Raw genomic sequence first — 16,236 nt, forward strand, 5'->3', positions numbered from 1 at the left:
TACATCCAAAGTACCCAAGACTTTCGCATGCTCATTAATGCCAAATACCAAAACAAAAAGATTGAGAAAAAACATCACATACCACGATGTGAGAAGGAAACTCATCTTCAGAAAGACGAGACTCGAGGGGAAAACTTGCTCCCATAGCAAGAGGGAAACTTGCTTTCAGAAAAAACGAGAGGGAAACTCACTATGATTTTATTCATTAACTTTCTCTATATCTATATCCATTTCAATTTAACTATCATTTTATATATATTAGATATATTTACACTAAATTGTAATTATTAGTAAAGATTAATTATATTGAAATTGAGATATTCAATGATATATCATTACGCTAAATAATCTTCTTCCATTTAAAATTATGATCCATTTATATTCCATTTGAAAATAATAAAAATAATATACCATAATACAAATAACTTATTAAGTTACTTAAATCAAATAAAAATAATTATTAATTTTTGTTATTGATAAAAATATTTTTATTAATATATTAAAAAGAATAAGATAAATTAAAAACTAATATCATTTTAAAATTAATACAAAATTATCTAAAAATTATTTGTTTTATAATTAATTTTTACTAATTCAAAACCAACTTAAGTTCTACTGAAAAATAAAAACTTAATATACTTAATTAAATTTAATTTCCTTTTGTCATCATTCCAAATAAAAAATGTTGATGTAATGCATTAATTTTACTTCACTTCAGCTTTTTTTGCCTTAATTTGTCCAAAAAGAGCAAGGAGAATTATTCTTTGAAAATTATCTAGCAAAATAAATTAGTGGAGGGTAAGGTTGAAAGTTTAAATTGTGTATGACAATGCATTAACAATGATAAGGATATTTTGTTAAATTCAATGTCTTTGTTACTGTAAAGCCAAGGGAAAGAAGGTATTTTGTACTTTTTTTTTTCAAAACTATAAGGGAGGCCATTATTAGAGTCAAAACACAAAGGTGGTTTATAGAATTGTTACTTCGATGTTTTTTATAATTGGGAAAATTCCACTTTAGTACCCTAAACTTTGGGGGTAGTGTCAAGTTAGTACCCGGACTTTCAAACGTGTCACTGTAATGCCTAAACTTTCAAAAAGTGTCAAATTGGTCCCTACCATTAACTGACCGTTAGTTATCTATTGAAAATGTCAAAACTACCCTTCAAAAGAAGACATTGTTCATTGTCTTCTACCTTGAGGCTGAACGATAAAATTAAACACAGACTATACTTCTACTCCCTGCTGGTCCCAGTTCCATTTTCTACCATTTTGGTATGATCATGATAAATGTGGATAAATTATCACTAATGTTTGGCTATCCAATTTCTCCGGCTCGCCATCATACCAAATCAACACAAAATTAAGGCTACGTAAAGAGTCTCTTTCCTCATGGAACAAGGAGAAATTCGAAATTACCCACCAACATCTTCAAAGTATCTCTAACAGAATTGCTCACCTAAAAATACTCTAAGTTACGTTCCCTCGAAAATCAATATCACTATTGATTACCCAAGGAGATAGTTGGAATTTTCAAAGATTCAATCACAAGAATTGGGGATATAGAGGAATCATTCAACTCCAAACTCTCATGACTCCACGCACATTAGAGGAAATAACTACTATAGTCAAGCAAATACATCAAAGGACATCTTTGACATGACACGACGATTTTTTTTTTACTTCAGAACACCTCTCCAAGCAGATTAACAACACCAATTTGGTTTTTATTAATTCTAAAGCACCAATTTGGGGAAGGAAATACTGCACGCTATGAAACATCAAAAGAGAGGTAAGGATTCAATTGCCATCAAGTTAGACATGTCTAAAGCTTTTGGCAAAATGAGATGGCAATTCCTCTTTGCAACCCTTGACAAAATAACATTTTTTTGGTGAAGGAAATACTAATGGCCATTCCCTACGTGACAAAAGCTCAATAGACTTCCGGTGGCAATCAAATCTCAAGGAATCTAAGCATACAGAGTCAAAGAATAAATTATTGATGAGACTAAAAAGTACATATTTTTATTTTCAAATATTCACTATTTTTCATTATTTTAACATTTAATTGGACTCATTACTCTTGTATTTCGATTCAGGGCAAACAAGAAGGCGATTGGAAGAAAACAAGGCTAATCGGATGATTTTGCACAGTTTCGGCACCATTCAGTAATTTGGGCATAACTCTCTATTCTAGACTCCGATTTGGATAATTCAAGATGCACTGGAAAGATGAGGAATAAGCCCACAACTTTTATGTTTTGGTTTTGACAGATTCGGTCTGCATCGAAGACAAAATCAGGCCCAAAGTCGGAGCAAGTTCACAGCAAAGCCCATCTCACAGCTGAAACCCAATTCGTAAAAAAGCCTTGTAGCAGTCCAAGTTATTAAAGCAGCCCAACCCGAATTCAAGAGCCAAGAGTCCCAATTTCGAATGTAATCTCCAGAAAGAGAGTCTTATCAGATTTAAGTTTTGAATATAATCTTAGAAAGATAAGATGATTGAGATTAGATCACTAGATTTAAGTTTTGAGGTTAATCTCCTAAAAGGAGTTGGAAAACAGCCCTCTCCCTCAGCTATATAAAGGGGGAGGGGGGGGGGGACTAGCCTTAAGCATCAATCAAAAAAATCCATCAATCAAGCATCAAGCAACTTGATCAATCAAGAAAGATCAGTTTGGCCTTCTGAGAAGCAGTTAAGCTTTTCTTTTCTGGTTCAAGGGGGGATGTTCGATTGTGTCATCGTGAGGTTCAGTATTTAATTCAAGTTCTTGCTTTTTTTTTCAAATATTCGTTGATTCTTGTGCTTACTCTCTATGGATGTTAATGTTAATTAGTCTAACAAATTAGTTAATATTGATTTTCCTACTACTATCCATGGTTTGGTGATCCGTAGTTGTCACAAATAGTGATACAAGTAGCAATTAGGTTCAGTATTTAATTCAAGTTCTTGCTTTTTTTTTCAAATATTCGTTGATTCTTGTGCTTACTCTCTATGGATGTTAATGTTAATTAGTCTAACAAATTAGTTAATATTGATTTTCCTACTACTATCCATGGTTTGGTGATCCGTAGTTGTCACAAATAGTGATACAAGTAGCAATTAGGTTAATATCTTTCTGGGTTAATTGTTCGCGACAACCTTTGACCAATGTATTGACATGTTTTAACCTAAAGGGAATCAATGGAACAAGATTCGATAATTGCAGTTATCTCAATTATTGTTATTTTGGTTTAACTGTTTTCACAAAGTTTAATGCTATCACTAGTTAATATGGAACGCTATCGTACCCAGTCGATTAGTGATAAGTGTTGATTGAATGTTGGGTTTGGTCAGCTGATTTAGGAAAACACAAGGTTTTTTATGGCTATCCTAATAAATCTAAGGTTAAATGCTTGAATTGCAAGATTGCCGAAATCTACCTAGGATCGATGACCAATTGGTTAAATCCGAACCCTTGAATTAGAATTCGGTAAGACTGATTTCTCTTAAGTTGATATTGCTCTCTTGATTCTTTTTTACTTTTAATTTTTTAATTTTTCCACTCTTTATATTGCACACTTGACTGAGAAATTATTTCCCTAGCTCCCTGTGGGATTCGACCTAGTACCACTACTACTACAAATTTATTGTGGGACTAGCATTAATTTTGAGGGCTTCGACAACCCGTCAATTATACCTCCCCAAAACTTTAGATGGTCTTGGATTTAGACAATCAGCTCCAATGAATAAATTAAAGTCTTATTTGGTAAGAAAATATGGCGCTTTCTTAGCTTCTCCCACTCACAATGGGCATTAGTCGTCAAGCAGAAATATTTCCCCTACGCAATGTATTTTCTATTAAGAAGGGTACAACTAGCTCCACATGGTAAAAATAATCTCATTCTCTATGAAACCAGCTCTGAGCATCGGGAAAGGGTTCATTGGGGCTGGAAATGGAGTCGTCACCCATCAGTTAAGGAAATGAAGGTGATGGGACTTCCGAAAATGATTTTCAAAATCGTTTTTGTTTTAAATAACAACTTCAAAGCACTGGCTAACCAGCCCAGATAAGACTTGAATGGGAGAGGGAAGGGGTTAGGCAGCCCTCTCCCAGGTCTAATAGGTGGGGCACACATGGTTATCCCAAACAAGCATAAACATACAAACATGTTTAAAAGACTAAGATCAACTCAAATCAATAAACAAAATAGCACAAGAGAAAAAACCCTAATTATACTTATCTAAATTCCTTTTTTACTAATTTTTATTTTTTAATATATTTTTACTTATTTCTCTTTTGTTATTTTCTTGTGGAAGCCTACTTGATTTCAATTTATGGATACCTTTTCTATATACATACATGCAGATATTTTGTTAACCTTTTGTATTCTTAACCTAATTATTTTTATTCTTTTCTTATTTTTGATTTCTTTTTTTCTTTTATGTACATATATGTATATGCATATTTTCATCTTTTATATGTTTTTTAACAGATTTTCCCTCTCACATAGAAATCTAATATGTCAAGCTAAAATGTCCGGATATGATGATCAAATCTGCCATTACTGATTTTCTTTTTTTAATTATATTTTTTTATCATACCTTTATTATTATCTTTTATTTATTCATATTTCTTATCTTTTTTTTTTTCAACCAGCACCCTTCTGCATTTTAGCCCAAGGATATTTCTCATACCCTTCCCGATTTTACAGCTTCTCTCACCTCATCTTATTTCTTTGCTTTTTCACGAACCTTTAGGATGTGTTTGATTTGAAGGAAAAAGTAGGGAAAGGAAGGGAAATATAGAGAAACCTTTACAAACCTTGTACAGATTTTCCTGCCTTTCCCTACTTTTTCCTTCAAACCAAACACAGCCTTATTTCTTTGTTTTTCCTTCCTTTTTTTAAACTGTAACGAGAAACTCCCGCCCGAGAAGTCATGCTGGTTAGCTTCTCTGACTGCATCTAAACATTAAACCAAAAGAGAAAGAGGGGAGTCTGCAGTCGTGATTTCCAGATGCTCGACTTGAAATTACAGTTAAAACTTAGACAAAAGACGAAAAGAACAGAACATACAGTCTACATAAATTGTTTATCAACTTTGCTAATCCAACACTAAATTTAGGCTAGCTAGAATACAAGAAAAGATCCAACAGAGGCTATCCTAAGTCATGACTTGATGTTTCCGATCAAACAGAGAGATTTCATTGTCTACAGAATGTATCGATAAAGGAGTTCAAATGATAAAGTATTCTCAAGAATTTAACAAGTTGATTGTCTACAGAATCCAAATGATAAAGTATTCTCAAGAATTTCATTGTCTACAGAATCCAAATGATAAAGTATTCTCAAGAATTTAACAGGTTTCTTCTATTAAAAATTTCCACACAACTATCAAGAATTCTGGAGCAGGCTACATCGGACTTGGATGAACATCGGACCTACTGGAGCTGGCTTGACGGAACTCTTCACTAGCTCCGCCAAACTCTCTACCCAGACTTCGCTATTTCATGGTTAAATCTTGTAAGAAAATACCAAGCAAAAGAAACAGATCATGAGAGGGAAAACGCAACGTATATGGAGCTTCACCTGGTCTGATGTTCGGCCTGCACTCAGTCAGCAAAACAGGGAACCGCAGTCTCGTTTCAGGATTTGACCTCACTGGTTCAGAATCAGTCTGAAGGGATCTATTTTAGGAAAATAGACTTCCGAGCTTGAGCTTTTCAGAGTTGATAATCAGAATGTACGTTGGAGCTAACACGACGCGCCGCCGTTTCTTCTACTGTCAGCCGGCGGGAATGACGAACGAGAGACCCACAGCGGTGTACGGGATGTGAAATGAAAAAGGAATGGAGAGAAGAGGGAGAAAGAGAGAGAGAATGAAAAAGGAATAAAGATCAGTGAAGGGAGGGGTGTCGTTCGCCGTTGCTCTGTTCGGGAGGTTGGGGGATGATGAACAGTGACCTTCGAATTCCTCCCTTCGAATGAATGAAAATGAGGTTCAAGTATTAGGTTAAAATGGAATTTTAATAATTTTTGGGGTCCGAGTGGCAATTCAGTAATTTTGTCAAATTGGGTCAAAATGGTCCAAGGGGGGTTGAGCCGAGGTTTTGGTTTAATGATGGGGAGTTTGGGTCAATTGCGAGAGGGTTAAGGTGGGTCTGACCGCAAAGAGGGGGTTTGCACACGTGGGCCAACGAGATTGGCCAAAATGGAATCTTTTAGGATAAGCGGATAAACAAGAGGATTTTTAGCTGAAATTTGGCAGGATAAGATTTTTACACCTTTTGAGTTGATTGGCGGGGTCAGATTGGACCAATTGGGCCCGGATCAAGCAGATCTGGAAAGGGCTTAACTCGTCAATATGGAGCCTCATAATGGAATCTTGGTGCGACAAAGGGGCAAATAAAGGCAGTTTTTGGTGAAATTTCACAAGGTAGGATTTTTAGACAGCCTAAGGTGATTGGCAGGGTTTAATAGGCCCAACTGGGCCTGGGCCGGGCTGATCTTGGAAGGATAGTGGTTTAATCGATCTGGGGCTTCGAAATAGAATCTTGGTGCAATGAAAGGGCAAACAAAGGTGTTTTGGGCTGAAATTTCATAGAGCAGGGTTTTTTGACAGTATAAAGTGATTAATAAGGTCAGATAGGGCCAGATGGGCCCAAATCTGAAGGATTTGGAATCCAATTAATTTGGAGTCTCTAAACGAAATCTAGGTGCAATGGAGGGATAAACAAAGGCATTTTTGGGTGAAACAACACAGGGTAGGGTCTTTGACAGTCTGAGGTGATTGATAGGGTTTGATAAGATGATCTTGAACGAAATCTCGGTTTGATGAAAGGGTAAATGGGGGAATATGGGGTTGAAATTTTATGGACAGGTGTTTTGATGTATCCAGAGTTTAATAGTTTGGTTTGATCAGTTCAGACATGTTAATATCAAGGGAATCTGGGTTCCAAGTGTTTAGGCTAATGAAAGGCATCAGAATAGAATCTTTGCTTGATGAAGGGGTAAATGGAGGAATCTTGACCTGAAATTTTGTGGGTAGGTATTTTGGGAGGTCTTGAGTTTAATGGTGGTGTTTAATCTACGGAATGAAGTGTACATGGGGGTTGATCAAGTCCATCAGATTGGTATCAAGAAAATTTAACGATAAATTTAAGGGCTTTGAGGCTAAAGGCTATGATTTTTGGGTGTTTCGGAGAGATCAAATGGGTCTGATCAGGTGTTTGGGGTAAATTAGAAGTTCGGGTGGGAGACCAAGCAAAAATCGAGTGCTGATACCAGCTAAAGCTAGATCTTCTATGACTGATTAATGATGGTCAAGCTTTTTTAACTTCCCAAGATCTATGGGTTCCATCTCTAATGGAAATGTTCCATACCTAAGCAACCATCAATGTGCTCACCATTCCTCTATTAAAGTTCTCAAGCTATTATCTTTAGATGGATCATGGAATCGACAACTCCTAAGACAACTTGTGGATGAAAACACATTGAATCACATCCTATCAATGAACCTAAATTCTCACTTGACTTAGACAAGATTCTTTGGGAAAAAAAAAACTAACTCTAGAGTAGTTGGAGAAGTAAGTCATGATAAACTAAATTCAGGATGAATGGGTTACGGTTACCAGAGCAAGCCAAACCCCTGTGTATTTGTAATACCAATAATTGTGATTACAATAGAACTCTTGAGAGTTTGAGATAAAGTACAACACAAGAAGATAAGAAACAACAGAGATAAGGATAATAGGATTAGGAGAGGAGAGAGTGGGAGAGAAGCAAATCGGATCCAAACTCTCTAACATGCCCCCTCAAGTGAAATGTCTGGAAAGGACATGAAGCTTGGATTGAAGTGAAGCAAACCGAGACCCACTTAGTGGTTTGATGAGCAAATCTGTCACTTGATCATCAGAGGAAATGAATCGAATAGATAAAGATCGTTTGAGAACAAGATCTCAGTGAAAGTGAAAATCAACCTCAATGTGCTTGGTACAAACACAAAATATTGGGTTCGTAGCAAGATATGTGGCTCCAATATTGTCACACCAAATGATGGGGATATGTGTAATAGGTTGTTTTAAATCATGTAACAAGGAATGTACCTAAAGAAGTTCGGTGGCAGCATTTGCACAAGCTCGGAGTTTAGACTTCGTGCTACATTGGGCAATGATGGGTTGCTTCTTAGAACTCTAAGCAACCAAATTGCAACCCAAATATATGAGATAACTTCCAGTAAAATGTTTGTCATCAGGACATCCGGCCCAATTGGCATCGAAGAAAGCTTAGAGAATAAGTAGAGCTAATGTGGAGTAAAAATGCAAACCATGATTAGTAGTATGTTTAAGATACCGAAGTATCCTTTTAACAGTAACCCAACATTTTGTTGTTGGAGAATGAAGGAACTGACAAACCTTGTTTATCAAAAAGGAGATATAGGGCCTCATAATAGTGACATATTGAAGAGTGCCAATGATGCTCCGGTACTCTGAGGGATTAGAAAGAGAATCACCACTAAACTTGGAAAGCTTAGTATTAACCACCATGGGAGAAGTGAGAGGTTTAGCTTCAGCCAAATTGGTGCGATGTAAGAGATCCAAAATGTATCATCGTTGAGTAAAAACGATACCATGTGGTTGTGGTGTGATTTCCATGCCAAGAAAGTAACGAGCAGGACCAAGTTCCTTTAAAGAGAAAGTATGGTGAAGCATGCTGACTAAATCATCAAGGGCAGATGAGGAGGAGCTAGTGAGAAGAATGTCATCCACATAGACCAGCATGTAGAGAACAACTGAATCCTTGTTGTAAATAAGCAAGGAGGGATTGGTTATCGACATTTGAAAGTTGAGCTAAGTAAGTGCTGCGACGAGAGTACTATGCACATGAGGCTTGCCAAAGACCATAAAGAGTTTTGTTAACCTTACAAACATGAGAAGGAGAAATAGGATCCTCAAAGCCCTTAGGTTGGTGAACATAGATTTCCTCTGAGAAATAACCGTTCAGGAAGGCATTATCAAAGTCTAATTGCTGAAGGGACCAACCAAGAACAGTGGCAAGAGTAAGAATAGTGCGAATGGTGATTGGTTTAACCACCGGACTGAATGTGTCAGTGAAATCAACACCCAAAACCTGGCTGAAACCTTGTGCAACGAAGTGGGCTTTGTAACAACCAATAGAACCATCAGCTCGTTGTTTCACTTTGTAAACCCATTTATTGTCGATGGCATGCATATGTGATTGGTACGAGACAACGAGAGTCCAAGTATTGTTAGATACAAGGGTGTTGAATTCACGGGACATAGCTTTGCACCAAGAGGAATCTTTATAGGCTTTAGAGAAACAAGATGGTTCAGTAGTGCAACTAAGTGAGCATAGTGTGTTGGCGAGAAGTTGGTGTTGGAATGGGTGCAGTGGTTTCAAGTAAGTCTTGTAATAACTGAGTGCCATGTAGTGGAGGAAGAGAGGCCATTGATGTAAATGTAGCTAACGGGGGAGAGGAAGAAAGAGTCGGAGATGGTGGTGGATCTGGTGGATCAGCTGAATGAGAAGGCAATGAAGGTATATTTAGCAGCACATGAATGGTAATACCAGTGCCATCGGCGGAAGTAGCTAAAGTTGAAGAATATATGTTGGAAAAGAAGCTCCCATCGAACACAACATGACAAACAATATACAATTGACCAGAAGGAGGATGTATGCATTTATATCCTTTGTGGGAGTCACTGTAGTCGATGAATATGCACCAAAGAGATCTATAAGAGAATTTGTGATGATTGTATGACCAGAGAAGAGGGTAGCAGGCACAACCAAAAGTGCGAAGCAGGTTATACTCGGGTGTCTTTCCAAAGAGAACGGTAATAGGAGAAGCACCTCGTAACAGTGATGTAGGAAGTCAGTTGATCAAGTAGACAGTAGTGGAAGTGGCATCATCCTAGAAGGAATACAGGAGAGTTGAGGAGGCCAGTAGAGATAGGGTAGACTCAATGATGTGGTGGTGTTTTCATTCAACAGCACCGTTCTGCTCATGAGTGTGAGGGCAAGCAAATCGATGTGTGATGCCATGAGCAGTCAGAAAATACGATACACGTCAGTACTCTCCTCCCCAATCAAATTGCAGGCATTTAATTTTTTTCTTAAATAAAACTTTTACATAACTCTTGAACTTAAGAAAAATTTCAAATACATCGGATTTGTTTCGCATCAAGAATAACCAAGTAAATTTACTATAATCATTAATAAAAATTACATAATATATGTAACTATTATTTAATTGAACCGGGCAAGACCCCAAACATCTGAATGAACTAACTCTAATGGACTGCTAGACTCACTATTGGAAGACGAAAGGTGCAACCTATGACTTTTACCTAACTGGCATGCCTCATAGACAGAAGGAACACTACTAGTAGAGAATAGTAGCCCAAATTTGGATATCACTTGCCTCACCACACGAAGACTAGGGTGACCCAATCATTGATGCCAACCATGTACTGTAGTGCGTTCACCGACAAATGCAATTGTAGAAGTGTTCTTGATGCTGAGACTACCCAAGAAGCAGTAAAGCCCATCTCTATTGGGTCCTCACAGTATTGTTTTTCTCGTATAATCCTTCAAAACAAAATAATCGCGATGGAATTCAAAATATATGTCATTATCGTTTGTAAACTTACTAATAGACAACAAATTCATGGATATAGTGTAAACATGCATCAAACCATTCAACTAATCAAATGAATGGGAGTTATGCGCAATAATAGAAGAACCAATATGAGCAATAGGCAAACCTGCTCCATTCCCAACCTTCACCTGATCTGAACCACCATACTCAGATCAATTTTGTAGATTGTCAACGTCTTGCGTCATATGATGTGTGGCACCAGAGTCAGGGTACCATGTAGGATCAAAGTTGGAAGAGAAACATCCATGATAAGTAGTAGGTGCAGATTCATCAGTTTGCAAATAATTAAGATCATTCCCTGCATTGACATTTGAGAGCTCTGTGTCTAGGAGTGTTGTAGACTTGACAAATAATAGTGGAACGACCATGATCCCTGCCACCATTATCCTTGAACCAACCACCTGAGCCACCACCACGACCATGACCTCTACCTCTATTACTTGAAAATGTTCACTTCTGTTCCTGAGGCGATTGATTCTTGCCTTTAGAGGAGGTGTGGTTAGCTTCCAGAGAGATACGGAGTTTGGGTGTGATGTTGTTCCATTCATGCTTCATGGCTGAGTAGAATGCCTAAGACATCATCGATGCCTAGTTGATCCATGTCAGACTGATTGGTCACAGTGGTAACCACCGATTCATATTCTGGACCTAGTCCAGCTAGCGCATAAAGTATAAGATCTGTAGAATTAATAGGGTCGGCTATAACAGATAAATTATCAGAGAGACATTTGGCTCAATTAATATATTATGTGATGGAAAGAGTACCCTTCTTAAGACTCTGCAACTATCTATGCATCTGAAATATACGAGAACGAGAATGTGCAAAAAAAAGATTTCATAAGTACAGTCCATACCTCATGAGAGGATTGAAGCCCTACCACTTGAGAGAAACCCCCTTTGGTGAGTATGGAAATAATCCAACTAAGAACAAGTTGAACCTATTGAAACCAGTCGGCGAAGGCAAGGTTCGACAATCTTTTGTTAGGATCATATGGATCAATAACTTCTCTTGGAGGATCCTTGATGGTCCTGTCAACAATACCCATGACCTTGTGAGTATAGAAAACCAGAAGCAGTTGCACTTTCCATAATAGGTAATTTTCTCCTGTTAGTTTGATAGGGAGATAGTGCAATGTGGTCGAAATTAAGGAAGAGATCAAACCACCAGCTGAGGGAGTGTTGGACTAAGAGCTTTGTACGGAGTTCTAGACCGAAGCTGTGTCACCGTTAGAAGCCATGGTGTCTTGCTAATACTAAGTTGGAGAAGAAGTCACGATAGACTAAATTCAGGATAAATGGGTTACCATAGCAGGTCGAACCCCTGTGTATTTATAAAACTAATAATTGTGATTGCAACAGAACTCTTGAGAGTTTGAAATAAAGTATATCACAAAAAGATAGGAAGTTAAGAAGATAAGAAACAGTAGAGATAAGGAGATTAGGATTAGGAGAGGAGAGAGAGGAAGAGAGGCAAATCATATCCAAACTTTCTAATAGGAGTATACACAATGAAATCAGCATATAAAACCTTCCTAACCTCATTACCCACCTCTTACTCTCCTTACTTTAGCTGGAAATTATTATGGAAGCTCCAAGAGCCTTACCACTTCTAGGTTTTACTTGGAAATTAAATTCCTATGGGAAGGCATTTTGACTAAAGACAAATGTAATAAATGGCTCATGTACACCATCTGAATCTTACTTTGTTCCTTGTGTAAGCAAGAAGTGGAATCCTCACATTTCTTCAAATGTCCATTCAGCCATGCTATTGGGTTGTAAGCCCAAATTGGTTTCAACCAAGAGATGGTGCACCAACAACCTCCCCACCAAGTTCCACAAAATTGGATTAATAACATATAAAAATATCATAGGGAGCATGGGCTCTCTCTCATCTTTGAGAAATGGTGCATGGTCATTTATTTAATTTGGGAAGCCACGAACCGGTTAATTTTTTATAATATCACTCGTCAACCCATAGAGGTGGCAAGGAAAGCAACTGATTAGATGAATGAACTACACAAGACCCATTCGTGCCCTTAGTGAGGTTTGGAAGTAGCCACAGATATGCAGATTATTAACCTTACTGAAATGTTTGGTTTGAAGGAAAGAGTAGGGAAAGGAAGGGAAATGCAGAGAAACCTATACAAGATTTGTAAAGGTTTCCCTTCCTTTCCTTTCTTTTCCTTTCCATTCCCTACTTTTTCCTTCAAACCAAACATAGCCTAAAAGTTTTTTTCTGACTCTCAACAACTTGTGTAACTCGTACAAGCAACAGGGGACCATCACACAGGATAGAACAACTTCATTGGTCGCACTTGGACAAGCTAATTAATTAAATTAAGTCTTTCCATCACCTCTCTTTTATCTATGCTTATATGTTCATGGATCTCTATTTATAGTTGCACATACTTTTGCTTACTTAGCTTGTAAAGGTAGAATATCTATATCTTTCAATTCTGCCATAAACTCTTCTGTAGTGTTTTCACTAAATCAATGATAGCCGCTTCCTCCTTTTGACATGTCTGGCACAAATTAAAGTATTTCATTATCAACATTCAACAGCAAGGGAAAATGCTAGAATGTAAATGTTCAGGGGGAAGGGGGGTATTTATACTGACCGAACTAAGCCGACTGTAGAGTTACTTACTCTTAAATCATTCGTTAATTCTTTTTTTTTCTTTTGTCTTTTACTATTTAAGCTGGCCTTCTGTTATTGGCCGATGCTCTGTATATAAACTCTGTTACTATAACCCTTTGGACAGCGAGAAAGAATAGTTTTCTCTCCACTTTCTTCTTCCTTCCTTCTTGCCTTTTCTTCTTGTTGTTTTGCTTTGGTACATGGTATCAGAGCGACGATATCTGGTGCCTACCCTTTCTTTTTGACTGTTTTTCTATCAACACTATGGAAGAAGAGGTGGATACCTCTGTTACTCGTAATGGTCGAAATATGACCGGCCCTGGAGCTGTTGCAGAGATTACAAGAGAGTCAGCCTACAACTCGAACGGAGACCCTTTCTTCTTGCACAGTTCGGATCATCCTGGAATGATGCTAGTTACAACATCATTAACTGGAAACAACTACCTCACCTGGAGCAGATCTATGAAGATAGCTCTAGGTGTGAAACTGAAGCTGGGTTTCGTGGATGGGAGGATTGCTCAGCCAGATGAAGGAACAACAGAGTTTGAGCTATGGACAAGGGTGAACTACATGGTAATTTCCTGGATCCTTAACTCAATCTCAAAAGAAATAGCAGATGCCTTTCTTTATACTACTACAGCGAAGGAACTCTGGGATAAAATTGCTGAAAGATTTGGTGAAAGCAATGGGCCTTTGCTGTATCAAATCCAAAGAGATATAAGTTCAATAACTCAAGGGAATGAATCAGTAGCTATGTATTACACTAGGCTTAAAAGGTTGTGGGATGAGCTAACCTGTTTAATGCCTATTCCACCTTGTACCTGCGGTTCTGCTAAGGCAGTTGTCGATTTGCATTCATTCAATAGATTAATGCAATTTCTGATGGGTTTAAGTGACTGTTATGATAATATAAGGAGTCAAATCCTTGTAATGGAACCCTTACCCTCTGTGAACCGTGCTTATTCCTTGGTTCTCAGAGTTGAGAAACAGAGAGAAGTACACACAGCTTTTAATGAAAGCAAAGACTCTAGTGGGTTATTTGCCAAAACCCAAAACACCAATCAACCCTACAGAAGGGATGGAACTAATAGGGGAAATAATAAAAAGACAGACATGGGAAGGAAGGAAGAAGAAAGTGGAGAGAAAACTATTCTTTCTCGCAGTCCAAAGGGTTACAGTAACAGAGTTTATATACAGAGCATCGGCCAATAACAGAAGACCAACTTAAATAGTAAAAGACAAAAGAAAAAAAAAAAGAATTAACGAATGACTTAAGAGTAAGTAACTCTACATCCCCCCCTCAAGTTGGAGTTTGGTGGATATCAAGCAAACCCAACTTGGACATGAAGTTGCTGAATTTAGGACTAGAAAGTAGCTTTGTAAAAACATCAGCTACTTGGTGATGAGTGGAGATGTGTTGAGGATTGATAAAGCCTTGCTTAAACTGCTCTCTAACTAAGTGGCAATCAATGTCCAGGTGTTTTGTTCTTTTATGAAACACTGGATTAGCAGTGATGTGTAGAGCAGCTTGATTGTTACACCAAAGAGGAATTGGAAGTTTTAATTGGATGCCAAAATCCTTGAGAACATAGGAGATCCATTGAAGTTCTCAAACCGTTGCTGCTAAACTCCTATATTCTACTTCTGCTGATGATCTTGAGACTGTTGTTTGCTTCTTTGTCTTCCAAGAAATGAGTGTTGACCCCAAAGAAATGCAAAACCCTGTTAAGGATTTTCTGGTTTCAGAACAGGAGGCCCAGTTTGCATCACTGAAAGCTTCCAAGTGAAGAGAATTGTCTGCTAGATAAAAAAGGCCTTTTGAAGGACAACCTTTTAGATATCTAAGCAAGTGTATTGCAGCTTCCTAGTGTGAGTGACATGGAGAGTTTGCGAACTAACTTAACTGTTGTACATAGTAGCTAATGTCTGGCCTACTAATATTCAAATACAATAAACGTCCAACAAGCCTTCTATATCTTTCTGGTTCAGCTAGTGGGGTGCCTTTGTTTGCACACAGCTTTTGACCTTTGGGGAAAGGTGTTTTAGCTGGTTTAGCACCTAGGAGTCTAGCATCTGTTAGAATGTCAAGAATGTATTTCCTTTGGTTAAGAACAGTACTTGAAGAACTCCTAGCAATCTTCTAACCCAGAAAATACTTGGCGTAGCCAAGATCTTTGATAGTGAATAGCTTATCCAAGTACTGTTTGACTGAAATGATATTTGCTTCTGAGGTACCTGTTAAAAGCACATCATCTACATACACTAACAATGCAATGAAGGAATTAGATGAGTGCCTAACAAATAAACAGTGATCATGAGCTGATTGATGGAAACCAAAAGCCTTAATTTTGTTACTAAATTCAGCATTCCATTATCTTGAGGCTTGTTTAAGCCCATAGAGTGATCTCTTCAGTTTGCAGACTTGACCCTTGACAGCCTTATAATACCCTTCTAGAGGTTGCATGTAGACTTCCTCATCCAAATACCCATGCAAGAATGCATTATTGATATCCAATTGATGGATAGGCCATGATTTAGATGTTGCAATTGCAAGAAAAATTCTTACAGTTACTGTTTTGGCCACAGGAGAGAAGCTATCAAAATAGTCAGTCCCTTCCACCTGGTGAAAGCCTTTGGTTACCAGCCTGGCTTTGTATCCATCCACACTGCCATCCGGATTCAACTTCAGTTTATATACCCATTTGGAACCAATGGCCCCTTTTCCTTCTGATAAATCAGTGAGTTCCCAAGTTTCATTATTCTCTAATGCTTCTAATTCCTCATTCATTGCTTTAGTCCATTCAGCATTAGTACTGGCTTGATTATAAGTTGGTTCTTGAATATTTGACACATTAGCTAAAAAGGATAAATATGATGCAGAAAGTGAAGGTGATTGAACAAAGGGATATGTTGGAGGTGTGTGAGGTGATGATGCATGA

Source organism: Nelumbo nucifera, chromosome 1, assembly GCF_055504915.1.
Source record: "Nelumbo nucifera cultivar China Antique chromosome 1, China Antique-T2T, whole genome shotgun sequence".
NCBI classification, from domain to species: Eukaryota; Viridiplantae; Streptophyta; class Magnoliopsida; order Proteales; family Nelumbonaceae; genus Nelumbo; species Nelumbo nucifera.